Here is a 17,770-nt window from a genome sequence, read left to right as displayed (position 1 = left end):
ACTATCAGGCTGTATAACAGTGTCCATCATGCGGTGGTAGCGATATCACGTCACACGAACTCATGCGTGTATACACGGACGAGACTCAAGATGCGATCGCAAGATTCATCGATCTGAACACCGCAACCGCTGCACGGATACTGGCGCACAATCTGAGGATGGCAATAAGGAGTTGGGAGGAGGAAGTGATCTCTCGAATTGTATTTTAAAATCTGGACATTGTTAAGGCGTCGTTAAAATAAATTAAGATACATACTTTTTACTGCAACATGCAAAAAGGTGAGCAAAAACAAATTTATAAACATTTAACGTATAGATACGTAATTTTTACTTAAACATTGTAACATGCAAAAACGTGGGTAAAAACACATTATAAACATTTAACATACATGTAAAACAAAAGCGCTGACGCAAATGTCTGTGGAACATAGAATCTAATAACAATAAAGAAATCGTTTTCCAAAAATCCAATTATAGCAAGCGATCGCGACGATGATACGTATTATACTATCTGTTGGACATTAACAGGTAGTATAATACGTAGTGCTACCATAACCGCTGTACTGCGCCTTAGAAAAGCGAGGCGAGGGAGGGGTAGTGGGAAAAAGAGCCGTCGCGAGTTTTGACGGGCGCTACTTATTGTAATAATGATAAAAGAGTGACAGCTCTAGCTGAGGTCCGCTCTTTGGGGTCCTTATGACCAGCCACTTGTAACTGCTATTTAATGGAATCAGGCATTATTTTGCAGAAGTACATCCTAAGTAAGAAAAGGACCAATATTTAGCCACTTCCGCACATGCAGTGGTAGTTGTGCAACAAAACTCGCTGATAAATGCGCGTGCGGCAAACAATGCGAATTACACAACTGCCACCATTAAATCACTCAACACGCCTTTCACCCCTCCACGGGGCATCTTCAGGAGTTATGTTACACCGATTAGTGCCAAACACAGAGTGAGCTCAGTCCTACTAGCTATGGCTATATTCGAAAGTGGATGGGTGCTGTTAGCCGTTTTGGCTTTTACAGCTTCATCGGACTCAGGGCTCGCGGATCCGAAATCCGCGAGCTAGTAAACTAAAAAGTCAGTCCGTCGCCGCTTTGTTATTTATATGCCACCTCCTCCCCCACTACCACTCAAAGCCTCGTGACCGAGCACGTGGGCTATTTTTATTATACCCTCTCTTACGCGTAAGTTATATTTATATTTGTTATATTATACTTGTAACTGCCTTACGCTTCGGTGAAAAGGGCGTTTAGTCCACGATCTCTTTTGTCTCTATTTACTATGATGATAAAAGAATGATAGCCTAAGTCGAGGTCCTCTCATGGGGTCTTCATATCCCGTCCAACCATGGGGCGCTCGCCTGAGGGTATAGATGCCTTATAATCCTGTGAAATAAATAATAATAACGTCCAGAGCCTAGGTTCTTGAAAGAGCCTTTCGAGCTTGCTTATTAAAATTAGATCTAGACCAGAGTTCCCCAAACTTTTTTGTGTCGTAGACCCCTTGCTATGTTTTTCCGTGTTGGGTTAGACCCCCTACTTACCTGATATTGATTTCCTGTAAATTTCTAATTGTAGTGAAGTTTAGTGTTAAAAACTCAAAGTAAAAACACATGTTAATTTATACATTTATTAATTGAATTAAAACCAAAACTACTCAAAATAAAATTTTGTATCTACTATACCAACTAAACCAATCTATTATACCAACATCCTACAACTTACACAATTTTAATTCTTAATAATTTTTTTACTTTATAGGTACTTTAATAATTTTAACTAATGTAAATGTTTTGATATTATAAGATAGTATGATGTAAGTAAATAGGTACTATTAGTGTATGTGTTAAGATCCACTATCGTGGACCCCCATTTTCATTTCATGGACCCCCAAATTTTTTTTCGCTGACATAGACCCCTTGCAGGTTATCATAGACCCCTAGAGGTCAATATAGACCACTTTGGGAATCACTGATCTAGACTAAGCGTTTTCAATGCTCATCCAACTAAAACCTGATAATACTATAAATGCCAACAGGTAAACAGTATTTAACCATTACAGATATATCTTTGCGGGTATTTTAAAAGGTACACAAAGACTTTATATATTATAAGAATTGATAAGATAGACTTCGAGAGAGATAAAATAGAATTTTTTTCAACTCTAGTATGACGTTAACTAGATATAGATGGCTTAATTTACAATAGGATCCGTAGAAAGATGTCGTTATCCAGTGTCATCTTGTCGTCACCTTATGAAGGAACATACTATGCAAGTGCTGTTCTGTGGATTCCAGTCTAGAACTTTTAGGACCCCTGCGGACATTAGTTCTGCGCACAATGTGCCTGTTTACTGTCGGGTACATTCTTCCGTTTCCGGATCTCCTTATCGTTAATTCAATTTCGTAGAAAAATCGCAATCATTCTCTATGGTTCCATGAAAACTAAAAAAAATTGTCGCCAAGTTTAATACTGCCAAGAGTTTATATATATTACATATTCGTAGAATCAGTTTTTAGTTAACCTTTTCTCGGTGAAAGGAAGATTCTTTCCTAATTTCAAGTCACTAATCCTTATAGTTCTAGAGATATCGTCATGAGTTTGATAGTTAGAACTTTTTAGTATGTAAACCAATGAAGTAAAGATACAAGCTGTTTTTGCATCTAATAATTTTGTTAAAAAACATATATAGTATATCCTAAAAAAACAATTAAAAAATTAACTATAAAAATCATAATATCACCCTATTTTAAGCAATCATATATATGCATGTATACAATATATATATACATATAATATATATGTATGTATATATATATATATATATTTATATATATATTTAGTAAGAAAAAGCGTATTTAAAATTCATGTTACTACTTATTAAAATTAATCCTTTGTACTGTCAGAGGCTGTTGGTCTAATATTACAAAAGAAAAAATAGATTACTGTATTAATTACTGTATATATTTTAAAGTGATCACTTTAAAAATACAATTAAAAATATAAGTGAAGGCTTAATATATGTAAAATAGATGGAAAATTAGTAATGTGAAACAAAGGCAGCGTGGCCGAGCGGTCTAAGGCGCTGGTTTTAGGCACCAGTCCGAAAGGGCGTGGGTTCGAATCCCACCGCTGTCAAATGATTTTTTAAATTCAAAATTAGTTTTTCTTATTCACACAATTTTCTTACTTAATATTAACAATATGTATATAATATGAAATCCACAAATATTTCGTGAATAATTGCAAACAAGATTTTCTTACCGTCTTAACACACCGTAGAGATAGGTAGAGTTTAAGACAACTTAAGTAAACAAAGTAAGAAACTTCTAGAAAAACAAAAATACATACAAGTTCCAATTGATTACTTTAATCGCCAAAATTACTCTTATATTACAGCATCGCAACTTTTATACATATAGCACACGTGTCACTTAATTCTAAGTGTTCCACTTCTCTACATTGTTTTTTATAGCAAAACATTGTTGAATTTAATCTATGCTTTTAGAACTGATCGTCATTTCAAACAGGACGTCCACTGTTGGACCTAAGTCTTTCCCATAGATTTCCAAATTAGATTTTCATTTACCTGTTAGGAAATTAGAGCTCTTAGATGACATGGGCTGCCACACACGCACACACACTTATATATATACACATATATACATATTGCTACAATAAACAACATTTTATGATATTCCGCACTATTTAATATTATTATTATATAACAATGTTTCAATTTAATACATTAAAATAACATTAAATATATTTAAAGTTTGTTCCAAGTGGTCTCTATTAGCTGCATATTCTTTTAGACGTTGAGATCAGTTATCAATAGCAGCAAGCACTCGTTCTATAGGAAAATTCTCTGCCTTACAGACTGTTTAATGGACTTAAAATTATAACGGTAATTTGCTATGATGATACCAAACACCATGATCATTTCAAGCCCCTAAAACATAACTTACAATAAAAAAATGTTGTTTTTCTTTGCAACAACATTTAAGGCAAGACTAAGTATGTATATTCATGAAAGATATCAACAAATTCATCAACCTTTAACATTGAATTATTGACACGGTAACGCCGATATGACTTACTTATTTAAGTTGTCGAAGGAACTATGTTTGAAGTTATAAACGACTCACTATACCTGGAATAAATCGTCCAGCTTGGCTAGTCCAGCTTCGAGTAAGAGACCACGTGCCGAATCCAACTAGGATGGGCAGCGTTGAAGAAGCTTCTAAACCTTTACTAGTCCAAAATACCGCAACGTTTGAAGACGAAGGTCTTTGACGGATATGTATTGCCGGTTACATACGGATCTGAGACGTGATCTTGCGAATAAGGTTCAAGATTATCCAGAGAGCAATGGAGAAGATTATGCTCGGAGTTTCGAGAAGAGATCCTCAGAAGAACGAAGATTATTGATGTAGCTCGAAGAATACCTTGTCTAAAGTGGAACTGGGCGTGGCGGATGACTGATGGCTGTTGGGGCTGAAAAGTTGCGATGTCGCTAGGCCAACCACTAAGTGGACCGACATCGTAGGTTGTGGTGTGTGGTTTAAGGTTGCATGTCCATTGCGTGGGTGCCTAATGCCTGAAAAGTAGAATACCGACATTAATTTGCAATTTTTTTAATTCGTCTCTGTTATGATAATAAACAAATAGACTAACAACTCTATAGTTTTTATTTTTTTTAATTACACAATTTTCTAACTAGTCAGAGCCTAAATTTCTAAATAACAATTTCTAGGGGGGGGGGGGATCCTCAAATGTACGCCTGGGAATGGAGGGCCCAGGCAGTGTCAGATTTTTACTGACTAAAACCCCCCACCGTCGGCTCTGTTACAATTGAATTCTTAAAGTTATACATTTTCTTACTATCTTACATATATTATTTATTATTATTTTACGCTTATATAATATCTATTCTTATTTGTACAATACTAGTTATCTCTTATTCTATTAACAATGTATTTTGCTTAGTCTATGCTTATATGATATTACTTATTTCTATATTTATGTTAATTCCTAATTCCTACTTTCCTTACAACTATATAGTTACATATGAAGATGTTGCTAAGAAATACGTGAAACATGATACCTTCTAACTAATTAGTAATGTTAAAGTGACATTATTTCGGGTTAAACTTGTGAATGTTTTATCTCCCAGACGACAGGTTTCGCGTCAAATTAACTCGAGTTTGTTACACCCTGTGTTATACGATTAACAGGGGAAGTGACATACCGACACTGTCAGAGTAATGAGGCCGGGGAATAGATATAAACCTGTTTGTTTGCGTACTGTTTAGACTGAGATACACCAAGACTCGACTCAAAGCTCTAGACGATAATGAAACTTTTGATAATATGACAATCAATTATGAGATATTGAAGATTGAAGGATTTCTGATAAATAAAAGAGAGAAAGAATGTAAACATTTATATCATAAACTAATATATAAAATTCTCGTGTCACAGTGTTCGAACTTGAACTCCTCAGAAACGGCTTGACTGATTTTTACCAAATTTAATATACGTATTCAGTAGGTCTGAGAATCGGCTACTATCTATTTTCTATACCTCTAAGTGATAAAGATTGTTCACACTAAAAATTTTTTTTTATTTTTTTAACGAATTTTTTTGTTTTTATTTTTTTATGATACAGCATACAAGAATACATACAACCATAAATTTTCACCCCTCTACGATCAACCCTTATTTTTTATTTGTAAATTAAAATATCAATTTTTTTTGCAAAACAACGTTTGCGGGATCAGCTAGTAGAGTATAATATTGTTTTTTAAATAAATTATTGCAAACAAAGCTTCATGTGCTCAACGAGTTTAACTTCATGACTGTTTCAGCAGGTCTATGCCTCTTGTCATATATAGGGGCCAAGGCTTTTTTTTTTGCTGAAAAAGGAGCTACAGTACCCGGCGATATATATTTTTTATTTTTCATCGAACTTTGAAAAGAGACAGTCGACTAATTTCACTTTCGTAGAGCGTTATCTCTGTCGCACGAAATACAAACAGTCCGGTATCTATAAGGAGCTGTTACAACAAGTATCATTTGCTTCTTTTGATAATTATGTTAAGATATTTCGACTAATTTCCACACTCATATGTGACGTTTTGTCAGTCGTTGTATTTCGTGCGACAGAGATAACGCTCTACGGAGCCGAAATTAGCCGATTGTCTCGTTCAAAAGGTCGAAGTGCAATATTTATCGCCGGGTAATGTACACATGTAAAGCTTATACACCTATCAACAGTAACCTGTGTATCTCATATAATTATTATGTTGTGTAAATAAAATAATAATTAGATTATTTAAATTACGAATCTTACGGAATAATTCAATTGCGTGTTATTTAACCTTTCGAACTACTGGAAGATTTCAAGGAATAAACTTCTAAAATATTTATGAGTTTAAAACAATTCGATTCAAAACAATGTTTACCTCGTATTTCATTTCCGCTTTCACAATAAACAAGTGACTTTAATATTCAAATCACAAAAGAAGTCTAGACTGTGACGTCAAGAAGGTATAATTTATTTTTCCTGGAAAATTTATATCAAATGGCGTGAGGTATTGACGTGTCAATCAAAAGAAAAGCCGTTTAGACGTTGCGACATAAACGAGGTTGTTTGTCTACCTTTCGGGTGAACATTCTTCGCTGCGCATGGCGGCACGTGGTTTCCAGAACCATACAGCTTCAGCAACCTGTTCTGCGCGATATATCGCCTGTTCACTGACACCTTTCCTCAGCAAATTCTTATATATTTAAAACAGAAACAATAGAATAATATAACAGATATACAATAACCGTTTTTATCTCATACCGCTGTTTTTTATAGCCAACCTTCGGATCTATTGAAAACGGTCTGAAATTTAATAGTGGATGTCGAATGATACAAAAAAGACAAATTACGTATTTTTATGTTTATTTACATTAATTTAGGATAGCTTAATAGGTATAACAAATAAATTAAGCTTACCTATAATACGTCATTCAACTTTTAGTTACGAAAGATCCTAATATGCGACCTGATTTATAAAGAGCACAGATTAGGCTCAACGGTGTCATTTATTTATTTATTTAGACTTTATAGTACACCGGGTAACTATAAAAATATATCAAAAAGGAAATGTTAGAAAATAACATAGATAATAACTAAAAAAAAAGAAAGAATTTATATACAGGTAAAAGAAGCGGTCTTATCGCTAGAGGCGAGATGTAATAGACAACTTTTGGGATGTGAGAGACATAAAGGATAGGTCAGTTTAGGGTGTACATGATAAAAAAATAAAAACTTCAAAATATACTACACATATCAGAGTATAATACACTTGTACATACACTTTCTCATATATGCACATATACGTATATACTAATGTTTAATGGGATCAGGCGTTATTTTGCGGAAGTCCATTCTAAATAAGAAAAGGACCAATATTTAGCCACTTCCGCACATGCAGTCATAGTCGTGCAACAAAGTGCACCGCCCTCCAGCCCGTTGATAAATGCGTATGCGGCAAACAATGCGAATTACACAACAACCACCGCCAAATCATTCAACACGTGTTTCACCCCTCCACGGGGCATCTTCAGGAGTTATGTTACACCGATTAGTGCCAAACACAGAGTCTAGACTCTGTGTTTTGCGGTGCATGTGAGGAAGTGGCTAAATATTGGTCCTTTTGTTACTTAATATATACTAATACATACATTACTATACACACAAACTTATATATATTTATATACATATGTGAATGTGAATGTCCTTGAAAAGGTATTACATAAATACGAATAAATAACAAACGCCACACAATATCCTATTTTAGAGGCCAAGGATGTGCTTTTTGAACATCTTTTTAAAAGCTGACAGCGATTTAGCGCGTCTTTTTGTCATTATTTTTTATTTAGTAGAGCAATTACAATAAAGCCTAATCTAGTAGTTTACGAAGGTGCTACGTTGGATGCTTTAGACTATTGTATATCTAAGACAAACTATCTGGTATCAAAATTCAGTATAGGACTAGCTTTAATAAAGTTCATTTTGAAAATAATATAAGAAAATATATGTTGTTCTTTGACGTACCTAGATATAAGGCTTCTCCAGAGATAATTATGGGGGACATACCATAATTGCAACGCTTGGTGAGTGGGTAGGATCGCAGTGTGGTATTATGGTAAGTAGAGGTCGCTGCTGTCCATCATCTGGAAACTTATCAATGAGAAGTGGCAATCCTATATAATTAATGCACAGATTATGAATTATATCAAAATGTATCCCAGGAAGTGAACCCACGACCTATGATCGCAAGTGTTTGATCCCTGTTTAGTAATGTTTTTCATTGTTTGACTATAAATCATTAAATGTTCTCAGTGAGATAGTTATAAGGTAACAACTGTTATTAATTTTATATTTCTTAGCTTCTAAGTTTGTACTCTCTTACTGCCTTTGGTTACTGTCTATCTCTAATAAAGTAAATAAATAAATAAAAGTCTCAGTCCTCTACTGCTTGTCTACAATTGCTCCGCTGATATATACATATATATATATTTATTAAACAAAGGAAGTAATATAATTTATTTCTAGAAAATTATATCGAGGAGGTGTACTAGAGGTGTACTGAATTTTATTTAAATGACACTGTTTTCAAACACATCTAAGTGTTTAAGCTTTTGGAATCGCCGCAGTTTCTTTAACGCTTTTCAATTCTTTTTTCGAATTTTATAAGATTCAGATAGTGACATATCTGGACAACGTGATGACCATTTACTTTTCTTGGAAACATTTCTCGTACGACCATGCAGGCGTTAGATATGGGACAAGCTGTTCCTTTTTGCTGTTCCAGCTCCTGAAGCTTTGGTTGAATGAGGTAATTAAAGAATAATACTGTAATATATTATAATCTATTCTTTATAATAATACATTATCGTTATTAAATTTGGTACTACGGATTTAAATCTTTTGTTAAGTTTATTACACGTGTTCTTTAAATAACTTTACATATATTAATATCAAGTTCTAAGATATAAAGTTCAACAGAGCTTTCTCGTGACGTGTATGTTAGTTTACCGGACTTGACTTGGACAGGGACAAATTTTCCTGTCTCCACTCGCCACGGGTTATTCTGCTTGCGGGCAACTCGGCACAGTCGTTTGAACAAACACTTTGTCAAGTTACTGACTGTTACGTATGCGACAACGTTTCAAGTTTAATTTTGATTATGTTTTATCACTAACTTCTGTTTATATAACATACTTATTTTTAAAGTTTAGCATAGTGGGAGAAATTGTGACGAATTAAACAACTGTGCAACTGATGGTTGTTGGAGATAAAAGGCTCTTGAGGTGCAACTATGAGGCTGTATGGCGTGGGTAGACGACACATTATTAATAAGATGGGTATAGAACGTTATATACAAACGTACATTCATATCAGTTTCAACGAAGTAAATACACACCAATACATTTAATATAAAATATTTTACATTAATTTTTTTTATACTTTTACTTAATGCATCAGGTAAAACGTCTACAAGAACATATAATAAACAATAATTAATTTTTATTTAAAATAAATATAAATAATGAAAACGCACTTACTTATAGTTTCATTACTCTATTTATTATTTCTGAAACTATTTATTTTGGATAGGGTGTACATTAATTGACAGCGAATAAGTTATATATTCACTCCTTTAAGGCTTTTATACCTATATTTACCTTGCATGATATACACGTTTAGGGAATACGCGACTTCTTTTTCGTATTTTAACCGTTTTTAAACGGTTTTATTAAGTTCGACCCGTACGGATTTGTTTATTTATTTGGGTCGAAATTAGAAATTGAAATTTATGCACCTTCCCGTTGTCAGATTGATCTGAAATTTGGTACACACATTTAATTTAGATGACAATACAATGTAATAAAATCAATAACATTATAAATCTAAGATGGCCGCCGATACAAAATGGCGGATTTCATATTTTTCCTTAACCCCCTCAACATGGGTATCAAATGAAAGGGCTACACTAGTAAAACACGATAATTATGTCAAAATTTAAAATTCAAGATGGACGCCGTTCCAATATGGCGGTCTAGGTACATATTTTTCCACAACCACCACAATATGGGTATCAAAAAATCGTTTAACTTAAAAGTTTTTTAAATGTATTTATTTACAGTAATAAAACTCAAGAAGAAAAAATCCAAGTTTGGTCGTAAATTGGGTTTGTTCACTAATTAGTTACTGCTACGATTGTATGGATAATACTGTTGGGGTAAAGGTAGCTGAATGCGGCAGCGCAGGATATCATCGTAGCGATCTTTGGGGGACACCAATGCCTCACAATGCGAGTCCACCTACTGAAAAGAAGAAAAATAAGGAGGAGAAACAATGCTCTATCACGCGGTAATAATTTGTTCTTATTTTTTACTAATAAAACTAAATATATTGAGTTTTTAATTTAATATAAAAGTCACAATTATACGAGTACCTCATTATATAAGTGTCGTGTTTGAACTATCCCAATAGTTTTCTTACTATGTTTGGATTTTATATCTATTCTTCACTTCTATTCTTCATTTGGTCTACTGAAACCTCCATCTCTTTACACTAGTACGCAAACTCATCCTGGTTGTCTTTGGAATAAAAGAGTAAGACAGTTAACTGAAGTTAATACGGCTCGATTCTTTTATTTTAATTAAATTATTATCCTCTATTATACACATTAGAAAATTTATACGTAGTTGTGCAACAGTAAACAAAAAATGACAATGGGCGATCTTATCACACAAGGAAATTTTTTTCCAGACAACCATAGCATTGAAACTGTAGAAGTATAAATGTTACTCTAATTAATTATTTATTTAACATTAAAGTATAGTAAGGGTTATTTATAATTTATAACATAAAAACTAAGGATTTTTCTGAGAGGTTTTTTTTTAAATTAAATTGGTTCTCAACACGTATCTAATAACAATTTATTTATATACCAAAATATTAATTACTTATACAAAAAATGGTGACAGACACGTGTTAAATACAAGTAATAATAAATACATTTTAAAAAAACTTTTAAGTTAAACAGTTTTTTGATACCCATATTGTGGTGGTTGTGGAAAAATATGTACCTAATCCGCCATATTGGAACGGCGTCCATCTTGAATTTTAAATTTTGACATAATCATCGTGTTTTACTAGTGTAGCCCTTTCATTTGAGACCGATATTGAGGGGATTAAGGAAAAATATGTAATCCGCCATTCTGTAGCGGCGGCCATCTTAGATTTATAATGTTATTGATTTTATTATATTATATTGTCATCTAAATTAAATGTGTGTACCAAATTTCAGATCAATCTGACAACGGAAAGGCGCTTAAATTTTAATTTCTAATTTTGACCCATAAAAACAAATTCCGTACGGGTCGGACTAAATAAAATCGTTTAAAAATAAACTCGTAACGCCAAAATTCGTCTTCAAAAGCAAACAAAACTTTCATGTATCCAAGTGTACGCATATATAATAAAGTTCCACAAGATATCTCAGACATTTCATTTTCCAATTTAAATCTAAAATTAAAATAGGTTATTAAATAAATTTTATTATAGCATTCAAGAGATTATATTAGATAGCAATATGTGAAACTTTGTTAGTTGACCTATTTGCAAATAGCATATTACAATGTATACACCAAACATTGTAGAAGTTCATTTAAAAAGTGCAACTGTGTTATTTCTGGCTAGTTATTCATATCAGCATTATGAGTCGATAGCTTACTCGTTTCTTAATATACTCTTTTGTTACAATTTAAATTATTTACGATTCAAAAGTGCATGTAAATACCTGAATAAAGGCATTTTGAATATGGAATTAAATTCTAAAGTACAATACGCTATACGTAGCCATGTAGCTTTTTTATGGCATCCGTTTTTGGGGACCTCTCCAGGGGCATAATGAAACCCTAGGCCTGACTTCCCCCCTGCGGCTATAACTATTAACTTTGACGTTAATAGTTACGATTACCTTTCTTCTTATGATGGCATAACATTCATTGTTTCTATGCCTGTACCACATCTCTGTTACGAAACTAAGCGGCGAACCATGTTGTACCGTAATAGATGAAGACGATGCTCTTAGCTGTCTCTGGGAGCGCCACGGCGCCCCCTGAGACGGCGGTGCCCGTGTGCATTGCACCCTGCACTATAGGTTAAGCCGCTCCTGGACCTCTCGTTTATAAATAGGGGGGCTATTTATGTGGGAACAGGGATATTATTTTCTATATTGAATTTTTCACTTTCTATTATTATTTTTATTCTCTTTTTCCATTCCTCGCGATATCTATCTTTCTGTCTCTTTCATTCCATAATTCATTCTATTTTTCTCTTCCGCTCTTTAAACCTTTCAACTATCTTCAATCACTGCAGTTAGGTATAATTACTATTTACAATATCACAGATTTTATTTTTATTTTCCTCTTATACATATATCACAGTTCTTTAAATTATTACGATTATAATATTGTTATTTCTTACATTTTCACTCTAGTAAACATTTTCTCTTGCCTGTTTTACTTATCTATTTTTATTTATCACAGTTTTTGCCACCGATCTGCTGAACTTGATGAAGGATTCTCTTTCTTCTTCTATCATAATGAAGGCAATGGTCGCCTCTTGCTCTTGCTATGTAGCTTGGATTTTGGTGGAATGTGAGCATTCATTTACTGTCTTTTTAGTGACAGTTTTAATAATATCAGTTAGTTTATTTGGAGTGGGTTCATTAGATTGCCTTCCTTCCACTTTGCCAATTATTAAATAAATAACATACTATTTAAATGTAATATTAGTTTAGCTAAATACTCTAATTGAGAAGCGAAGTGTCAATACAAGCGAAATATTTTGTTTTTGGTTTACACTTAAACCAAAGCTTTAACAATCATCTATTCTGTTCTCTCTGGGTCTTGTACGCTGCCAAATTCAATTTGTTAGACATATAAATGAAACGATTTTATATCTACCAATATTTATTCATCTTTTTCTAAATAAACATTAAATAATATATACCAGACAGAGATCGATGTTGAAACATAGTTTAGTTGTATGTATATATATATAGCTAACAAATCTTCGTTTTCAAGAAAAGGGCTTCAGAGTTTCGAAATTTAATATGACGCATTTTGAAGAAAACCGTGGCCCGGGAAGGACGAATTAGGAGAGCGCAGGACGGGTAATTTCCCAAGAGGCTTGCCGTCTTTGCGAGACCGCCCGAACTTAGTGTAAGCCTGCGTCCGGAATGTACGACAAACGTTTGGCCAACTAAACTCTTTACTTATACATTCTTTACTTTGTTTTATACGTCGCACATAAATGTATTTTTACAGAACACCATCAGAACACACTTTACAAACCCACGAACCTGTAATTTTCAAACCTGGTGTTGTCGACTGACTGGATCATTTAAAACCTCCTTACATTTTTATTTGTTTTTTTTTTATACCTTTTATATGGACAGTTTATGTCGCGATGCAATTTTGTATGTTCATTTGTTCTGTTAGTCTATTATTACCTATTATATTACTGTCACCTGGTTCAGTAAAATTATAATTAAATTACCACCATGATTTCCATTTAATTAATTTCCAAATTTGGTCAATTTTTGGTGATAATACCATTGGAAATATTTTGGAAAAGCCTAGGTCCAACAGTGGCATAAACGTAGAAAGTTATCAATAAATTTTATTTATTTATTTATTGAAGTATATGCACCAGTTATAACTATAATCATTACTTTCTCTCTACCTCCTTGACATTTATTTTTCCCATCTGACGGAGGGGTCTGCCTTCTTCGTTTTCCGCTATAACATATTTATTTATATATTTTATATAACAGGTTGTCAAATATCTCCCTTCCGCTTTTTTGCTCTTTATTCAATGCTTTATAAAAAGTGTTACAGTGATTGGATTTAGTTCAAATATGCGCCATTTTGTTCGATAATCTGTTTCCATCTAGACGGCAACTTCATAATACCTCCCTCGTAGAAGCCCCCCTCCTTATTTGCGAAGAACTCGGACAGCCACTTTTCACAAACCTCTTTTGAGTTTAACTTTACACCACCAAGGGCGTTCGCCATGGACAGGAACAGGTGGTAATCACTTGGCGCTATGTCCGGGCTATATGGTGGATGTGATAAAACCTCCCATCCGAGCTCCCGTAGCTTCTGACGAGTCATCAATGAAGTGTGTGGTCTGGCGTTGTCCTGGTGGAACACTACACCCTTCCTGTGTGCCAATTCTGAACGCTTCTGGTCGATCGCCTGCTTCAAGCGGTCCAGTTGTTCGCAGTAGATGGTAGAATTAAACGTCTGGCCATATGGGAGCAGCTCATAGTGGATTCCCTTCCAATCCCACCGAACACACAGCAAAACCTTCCTGGCCGTCAATCCCGGCTTGGCCACTGTTTGGGACGATTCACCGGCCTTCGACCACGACCGTTTTCGCTTGATATTGTCGTATGTGATCCATTTTTCGTCGCCAGTCACCATCCGCTTCAAGAATGGGTCGAGTTCGTTCCGTTTCAGCAGCATATCGCAGGCGTTGATTCGGTCCAGAAGGTTTTTTTGCGTCAAATCATGCGGCACCCAAACATCAAGCTTTTTTTTGTATCCAGCCTTCTGCAGATGGTTTAAAATGGTTTGGTGACTAACTCCCATCTCCTGGGCGATGTCACGAGATGCCACATGCCGGTCTAACTCGATGTAGTCCATGATTTGATCGGTATTTGTCATCACAGGTCTTCCGCCGGCTGGCTTATCCATGGTGTCGCCGGCTCTGAATCGTCGAAACCATTCCTCCGCGGTTCGAAGTGATAGAGTACCATCCCCCAAAACACCATTAATCTCACGGAACGTTTCTCTAGCGGATTTGCCTTTAACGAAGGAAAACTTTAAAATAGCGCGAATTTCGGCGTTTGTGAACTCCATGTTTACACGTCTATAACCGTTGAACGCAATATCCAAACTAATCATGCATAGCGTAGTTTTGTAGGTTATGTCAAGACCTTTCAAATTATGTATAGTATTGCCAGATACGAGCTCTGTAGCGCTTTGTACATAGCCGCGAAATTCAAAAGACAAAAAGGCGGAAGGGAGATATTTGACAACCTATATATATATATAATTACTGCACAAAGGAATCAAACCCGTGACACACGATCTCAAGTGTCAGTCCTGTGTCGCTAGGCTACCACTGTTCATTACCAAATATAACACTCTGTGGTTAAAAGTAATTGATGAAATGTTCGAGTAATCAAGATATCAAATAGAAATGGTCTTATTTGATAAAAGCATCACATAAAACATTATCTCCAACTTAAAATGGTGTGTTAATAAACCTATTTATTTTACTATCTCCCTCACTAAGGATGTTAGGATGCTATAAGACCCCAGTATTATATTTGAAGTGTTCCGGAAAGATTAAATCATCTATGTCCGCGTCTCTCTATTTGTACTAACGTGTAAACAATGTCTATGTGTGTATGTAACAAAGGTGTCTTCGCCACGTCATATTTACGATCTCACAAACACATAAAACCACACGCACAAATGAAATATACTAATAATATTAAGATATCAGGTTAATGTATCAATTATACTTATTAGATTTAACAGGAGTTGCGGAATAAGTTGTATGATATAAAGTACTTTATTACAATCGAAATAAGGTTTAAAATTGTCATTCGAGTTTTCATTCAAACTTCGAATGTTTTTACTAAACGATAGGGCAGATTACGACCGTGGGATTCCCCGCCCTTCATATAAACTATTTTGTTTGTTAATGTGTTTTGTGATGAGAGATACTAGCTAATATTTTAGGTTATTTTACATTTAAAATGTTGACCAATTTTTAATTTTTTTTTAATAAAAATGCAATAGCAAATATCATTATTTTCATGTCAGTTGATAAAAGCCTTCTGCAAACTTTAAGCCTCCCCTAAAAACCTCCTCAATGTCCGGTATTGTGTGGTTGCTGTTCAAATTCAGTTACATTCTCAGACATTCACTATACCGTACCGTAGAACTTTTCGGCTCCAACAGCTATCAGTTGCAAGAGAGATAAGCCTTACTCTATACCATTTCAGACGAGTAATTCTTCAAGCTATATATGCGATCTGGCTTCTTCTGCGAATATTATCATTTCTAATTCAATGTTAATCCTTCTCATAAGGAACAATGTAAACGACAACGTCACATATATATGTCATCACAGCTTGTACATCTGTTTATTTATTAAGACATCTTTTATTCTATTAACTCCTAACCTTTTTTTTATTTACATGGATTACATTGTTGCTCATATGGCATTTGCAGTTTTCGTCGGTTTCTTTACGACTATAACATCTTGCGTAGTAGAGTCAAGAATAAAATAGATTCAAAAAATGAAGTGTTCAGATAAAAGATTCTGTGTTGAATTAAAGTATTTTATCTGTATCTTTTGTACATGTACCTAACATATTAACTAACTATAGGCAAACTAGTTATGTTGTGTGAGCGATAAATAGTTTTAAATAATATTTACAGGTAACACGACATAGATACTTTGACTGTCACCGTTTATTTGGTAAAAAGGTGTCTACTAACTTTAATTTTTCTACGGGTAAATCTATTAATTTACTAAGTAAGAAAAGGACGAATATTTAGCCACTTCCGCACATGCAGTGGTAGTCGTGCAACAAAGTGCACCGCCCGCCAGCCCACTGATAAATGCGTATGCGGCAAACAATGCAAATTACACAACTACCACCGCTAAATCACTCAACACGTGTTTCACCTCTCCACGGGGCATCTTCAGGAGTTATGTTACACAGATTACAAACACATACTATTAATTTGCTTTTTGACTGTTTAATTACATTTGATTTTTATCTCTAGCCTTTTGTAAAGTTATAAGTGAAGACTTGTAAATAACTTCTAATTTAACTACACAATTATATTGTACCAAACGGTAGAGTCGCGGATTCAATTCCAAGAATGAAATCTTATATAATTCACACATTATGTTTCAATTATATAGGATTGCCACCGCACACAAATAAGTTACCAGAGGATAGGCAGCAGCATCCTTTGCGTACCATAATACCACACGGCGATAGCCAATTCATCTGCCATATCTTTAGAGGAACACTGTACCATGCAGATGGTATTTATGGGAAACTAAATGGGAAATATGAAACGACGACAATTGTTTTGAATATGTAATTGGTGTAAATCATACATACAAATAAATAAATATATACAAAAAATTAATAACAGAACAAACAAATACACATAAAATACAATAGAGATTATACAGCTTGTCCGTATTATAAATCAGTGATTCCCAAAGTGGTCTATATCGACCCCTAGGGGTTTATGACAACCTGCAAGGGGTCTACGTCAGCGAAAAAAAATTTGGGGGTCCATGAAATGAAAATTGGGGTCCACGATAGTGGATCTCAACACATACACTGATAGTACCTATTTACTTACATCATACTATCATATAATATCAAAACATTTACATTATTTATAAAAGTACCTATGAAGAAAAAAAAAATATATATGTTTATAAAATTGTGTAACTTGTAAGATGTTGGTAATCGCTTTGTGGTCGCAATACATTTTGAACTTGTAAAAACCTGATAGTCGCAGTCTGAGAGCTTCGCTACCTTGCACTGACTTGTTCAATTCGTCACTCTATAAATACGAATG

The 17,770-nt window shown here is 34.3% G+C and overlaps 1 protein-coding gene and 1 non-coding gene across 2 annotated transcripts in view; one reads left to right on the top strand and one right to left on the bottom strand.

Moving 5' to 3' along the window:
* Window positions 1-17,770, bottom strand: part of LOC137920065 (SCP2 sterol-binding domain-containing protein 1-like) — a 66,479-nt gene that overhangs the window by 18,999 nt on the left and 29,710 nt on the right. The gene's annotated exons all lie outside the window — the stretch shown is intronic.
* Window positions 3,063-3,142, top strand: TRNAL-UAG (transfer RNA leucine (anticodon UAG)). The gene has a single exon. It is a non-coding gene; the product is annotated as a tRNA-Leu (tRNA).

This window comes from Battus philenor, unplaced genomic scaffold (assembly GCF_028537555.1).
Source record: "Battus philenor isolate CCGP_79_NKW_IND1 unplaced genomic scaffold, ilBatPhil1.0.hap1 SCAF_17, whole genome shotgun sequence".
NCBI classification, from domain to species: Eukaryota; Metazoa; Arthropoda; class Insecta; order Lepidoptera; family Papilionidae; genus Battus; species Battus philenor.
This window is presented reverse-complemented; position numbering and strand designations above follow the sequence as displayed.